The sequence below is a fragment of the Uranotaenia lowii genome, unplaced genomic scaffold (assembly GCF_029784155.1).
Source record: "Uranotaenia lowii strain MFRU-FL unplaced genomic scaffold, ASM2978415v1 HiC_scaffold_401, whole genome shotgun sequence".
NCBI lineage: Eukaryota > Metazoa > Arthropoda > Insecta > Diptera > Culicidae > Uranotaenia > Uranotaenia lowii.
The window spans coordinates 22,026-28,025 of NW_026598314.1; positions in this window are offsets into that span (position 1 = coordinate 22,026).

Below are 6,000 nucleotides of genomic sequence, written 5' to 3' on the forward strand. Positions count from 1 at the left end.
TGAAAGCTAAAAACTTTGAAAAATGAATCAATTAATAAAGATGTACGAACTCAGCCGAACTCTATAAGTTGATTGAAAATAGGCATTTTTCCCTTCTAGATGAAGATGAGAATTTTAAGATGTTTTTCAATAGAATACGAAAGTTTTTGTTGCGTAGATAAATTGTCTCGAAAACATCAAGTGTCTAACGTTTACCGTTTAGCCGCTATTAATTTTTATCACTTTTATCGGTACATGCAAAGTAGCACAGGCGAATATGATTGGCTCACACATTGAAAGAGGATCCAATTGAATGATTTTTGAACGTTTGATCCTGTCACGACTTTGTGGAACGAATGAGTGTGAAACGAATGGCGAAACAAAAGAGAAGACATTCACAGTCAACAAGAAGCTCACTCTCTCCAAACGGAGATTATTTCATCGACTGCCGAAGAAGATGAAAGGGAGAGCTTTTTCTCTCATATTCAACCCGTTTTCTGTCAATGAAGGTTTCGAGCACTGCTTGAGGCTGAACACACCAACCACTCCTCCTGGCGACTCGAGACCAGACCTCTTGGCGAATCGAGGGTTGTCACTATTTTCCGTTGTGTGTTGGTCGAGAACAGCTTATCCAATAGGTAGTAGTGCCCGTCATAACACACGACTCTGATGATTCCTGAAGAATACACCACCCTAAATACACGCACCGATTCAAATTACTCATCCGACGTCGTTAGCCACTCTCTCTACTCCTCGAGTATTCTTCGTCAATCGAACAATCCTACTCCCTACGATGTCCACAGCTCCGATTAAGTGACATTCACTAGGCTTCCACCACGCAGAAGGTAAAGTATATTTGCAGCTTAAACCTTGGGATCGGACGCAAACTACACGTCAGCTCCCCACCGATGGAGCCAGTCTACTCCGAGCGTGTTCCATCCTTCATCCTTTCGGTTAGCATAGCAAAACTAGGATTATCGCCGCACAACTTTTCTGAACGTTATTTGCCGGTCAAGAGTTATAACCTGTGGGTGAGTTAGCCTGCCCAGCACCACTGGAAATAGAGAAAGCTAGCGAAAGGAAACACTGAGTCTTGAAGAGACGAACTTTCTACACTTTACTGGTCGACAAACTACTGTAACCACTCCCACTTTCATATAAATGCTTATGGTGGGCTTTTTAGCTCCTACCTCGTTACTGTTGGTCTCACGAACTCCAAGACTGACACTTCCTGCTGAGCGACGGGCGGCTCAGTTCTTGACGGTCAGTTTCTCCGGGGGACATCCGCACTGCAATGACTTCCAGCTCCTGCTGCCGGCGTCCAAACGGTTGAACGGATCGTTGTCCTCGGTCGCTTAGGGACAGTCGGCCGCTTCGGTGAGCAGCAATGACGGTGCTTTTTTGCAATTATCGTCCTCAACTGCACGTGCTTCTCGTCCTCCGATCAGCAAACTTCATTCGACACAAAGGAAAGGGGTCCTGTTGGTGCAATGGGATAGAAAGGGCGGAGCGGCGGTCATTTCTCACCTGGTCGTATAATAAACCTTTTAACACGGGTTTTATCCGACTTTGTGGTTTCACTATCACATTCAAATGACGCGACTGGTATGATGTGTCGTGTTTCAATGTTTCTTGTGAAGTAATCGCTCTAAGTAAAGGGCATTGCCCCCGGAACCGGGATACGACCCCATCCTGGGATTACGCCCCATTGCGCCACTTGTGAAGCCCGCCTATGGCTGCCTTTTCACCTGTTGAGAGCAGCGCCATCTGTTGTTCGCCATCGTGCTCGTTCGTCTGCTGGGCCATTTCATGTTTGTTGTGCCGATGGTGTATGGTACGGTCCGCCTCCTCTCCACGCCAGCACTTCCTTCGCACATTTGCATGACTAACGCGATGATTTCCACTAACCTTGGGCTTCTAAAACACTCGCCGGTTACAGAGTCGCGTATCCTAGACTCACACCTATCATAGCACACGATCGGGACTTTTAATGCAGCGACTCGTATGTTTTCCGACGATTACAACATCCAACACCGACTCGAAAAATTCACCCGACGTCGTGACCCATGACTCGTGAGTGCCAAGTGTTAGCAATAATACACATCCTCTGCACCTCACGTAGTAAGGATATGATCATTTAGTATCCGGGCAGTTACAAACGTGTGTATTTTGAAAACTATTCATTTGATCGAAAAACTTTCTATGTAGGAAATGAAGGTGTTAATATGACATTTAAACTAAAAATATTAGAAAAAAAAATTTTCTAAGATTTCAAAAAATACTCTAACTTTTTCATAAAATCTCTTTTTTATCTTTGCACACTTTTTTCAGTCATGTATTGATTTATTTTTTTTACCACAGAACCAAAACCTTTGCAAAATCATGATATTTTACACAAACTCACCTGGAAAAAGCAATTGGAATCTGGTTGGAACCTTTTCATGAGTTGGTATCTCGAAAAATTTGATCTCTTAAATCCGGTTTTAACATTTTTTTTTGTCCATCAGAACGCATCTGTCATATTGCGTAAAAACCGGTTCTGCAGATTACACTGCGTGCTCAAGGCTTCCACGCCGCTCCGTACCGCAAAATGGACGAGGTGACACTCGCCAAAGCCCTCCTTCCGTTGCAGCGGGTCGCCGAGTTGTTCGACATGGCCAGTGAGAGGGCTGCTATCGCCATTGCCGCTCTTTTGCAGGTGTAGTCACGAGTGGGCCGTAAAACTCAGCCGATCGTCAATCACTTCCATCTGTACCGTTGAGCCGTCAACACGTACGCCGGAGCATCGTATCGTTGCTGTGTACCTGCAGGAACATTTTACATTATTTATTTTTTCCTTACCTGTATTTCAATCAGCACTTTTCAGTGCTATAATTATTTTCATTTTCTTTTATTCATATTTTCTCTTTTCTTTCCAGCATGGGGAAGTCTTCGGCCGGCTCAAGGGCCGGAAGAAAACGGATTGCTGAACCTAATCCAGGGCCATCTGCCAAAAAGTTGAAATTTCCAATTCATTCGATGTCCTTCATAACATCGGTGATGAGGAAATATTCATATTTAATTCTGATAAGAGTACTAAGAAACCTTCTTCTTCTTCTTATACTCTTAAAAACGAAAAGATTCCACCAATAACGGTCACGATTCCTGACTTCAATGCCTTTCGGAAAGAAATCGTCACTTCCGTCAAGGATGTGAAGATTTCTTTTCAGATCGGTCGAAGGGGAACTGCTCGTATATTGGCGGAATCTTTTAATGATTTTCAAAAGGTTTTAAATTATTTGAATAATAAAAAACACCAATTTTTTACGTACGACACTAGAAGTGATCGTCCATTTAAAGTTGTACTTCGTGGTCTCACTGGCGATCAGACACCGGATGAGATCACAGCTGAATTAAATTCTTTGTTAGGTTTTTCTCCAATTCAAGTAATTCAAATGAGGAAAAGAACCAACACGAATAATATCAGTAGTGTTGGTTTTGCTCCTGAACTTTATTTGATCCATTTTAAAAAGGATCAGGTTAATAATTTGCAAATTCTTGAAAAGGCTCGTCTTATGTTTCATTGTCGAGTCAAATTCGAACCTTTTCGTAAATCTTCTACCAATTTTCTTCAAAATATTACGCAATGTCGTCGTTGTCAAGCTTTTTGTCATGGCACTAAAAATTGTAGAATGAATGCCAGATGCATGTTTTGCGGCTCATTCGATCATGAAAAATCTAAATGCCTTTTTGGTGGTGATAAGCCAAAAACAGAATTTTTTAAGTGTGCAAATTGCGCAGGTAATCATTCCTTGAATTCGCTAGACTGTCCCATCAGGGCAAAAATTATTGCTTCTAGGAAAAATCCCAAAGTTTCCAGAAAAGTTTCTTCTCCTCCTTCCTCTTTTTCGTCTTTACACGTCGGGCCGGCAAACAACCTGCCTGTTCGCATTCAGCCTCGGTCTACATTGGAATCACGGCTGGGTAATACCCGAAGTGATTTTAATGTTACCTGGGCTGAATCTGCGCCCCAGACTCGTTGTTTATCGTTCTCAGAGGTGGTTGAAAATGGGTTGCCCTCTTCAGGTTTAACTAATAAAAATGGGAAAAAACCAAGTCTCAACGTTCATGCGAAGGCTTGGGAAAATCCCCGAAATTCAAATACTTTTTCTTCTCCTTCCTCTTCTGATTCTAACAATTTTGTTGATTTGGGTGAGATTACTGAGGAAAAATTAAAATTTTTGCATCAAAATTTAATGGAAATGATGCAACTTATGTTGAAAGCAAATTCAATGTTTGAAGCTTTCCAAACTTCTTTTAATTATGCTAACAAAATTATTATGACTTTACGATTCCCTCATGGATCCAAATAGATGTTTAAATATTATGAATTGGAACGCTAGATCTTTGCTGGCTAACCAAGACGAGTTCTTTTTATTTTTGAAAACTCAAAACATACATATTGCTGCCATCACTGAAACTTTTTTAAAGCCAGACAATAACTTGAAAAGCAATGCTTTCTTTAAAATTTTACGAAATGATCGACTTGATCGACAAGGTGGGGGTGTAGCTATTGTCATCAATAGTCGTCTCAAATTTAGACTTCTTCCTTCTTTCAATACAAAAGTCTTAGAAACAATTGGAATTGAATTAGAAACTTCTATGGGGAAAATTATAATTGTTGCCGCATATTTGCCTTTTCAATGTAGCGGAGAACAGAAAAATTTTTTGAAGGGAGATTTACAAAAACTCACCAGGAATAAATCTAAATTTTTTATTATTGGTGACTTTAATGCAAAACACCGATCTTGGAATAATATTTCATCAAATTCAAATGGGAATATTTTGTTTAATGACTGCTCTGCAGGTTATTATACTGTTGAATATCCTAATGGGCATACTTGTTTTTCTTCAATTAGAAATCCCTCCACAATTGATTTGGTTCTAACGGATTTAGGCGAGCATTGTAGTCAATTAGTTACTCATGCGGACCTCGATTCAGACCACCTTCCAGTAACATTTTCTTTATCCCAAAGTCCCATTGAAAACCCTTTAAAATCAACTTTTAACTTTCAAAAGGCTAACTGGGAGCGATATATGAATTTTATTGAACGTAATTTAGATGTAAACGTTCCACTGAATTCAAAAGAAGATATTGATTTGGCTGTAGAAAATTTGACAACTGCAATAGTCAATGCTAAAGCCGCTTCAATACCTAAAGTTAAACATAAATTCAATCAACCTTTAATTGATGATGATCTTCAGTTTTTGATACGACTGAAAAACATTCGTCGACGCCAATATCAACGTACTAGAGATCCTTATTTGAAATTAATTTATTGCGACCTTCAAAAAGAGATCAAACGTCGTTTAAATTTCATTCGTAATGAAAATTTTGCTAAAGCAGTAGAGGACATAAAACCCTACTCAAAGCCATTTTGGAAATTAACTAAAATTTTGAAAAAGCCCCAGAAGCCAATTCCTACTTTGAAAGATGGGGATAAACTTCTTTTAACTAATTCAGAAAAGGCTCAAAAATTAGCCCAACAATTTGAGTCTGCTCATGATTTTAATTTAAACGTTGTAAGTCCAATTGATGCTCAAATTTCCCTAGAATTTGATGATATTCTTTCTAAGCAAAATGTGTTTGAAAGTTCTTTTGAGACAAATATTGATGAACTTAAATTGATTTTCAAAAAATTTAAAAATATGAAAGCTCCGGGGGAAGATGGGATTTTCTATATTCTTCTTAAAAAGTTGCCTGAAAGCACTTTAAATTTTTTAGTTAAAATTTTCAACAAATGTTTTCACTTGGCCTATTTTCCCAATAAATGGAAAAATGCCAAAGTAACTCCAATTTTGAAACCTGGAAAAAGTGCTTCAGAGCCTTCAAGTTATCGACCAATTAGTTTGCTTCCATCTTTAAGTAAACTATTTGAGAGAGTTATTTTGAATAGAATGATGATTCACATTAATCAGAATTCCATTTTCCCTGATGAACAATTTGGTTTTCGTCATGGACATTCTACTACACATCAACTT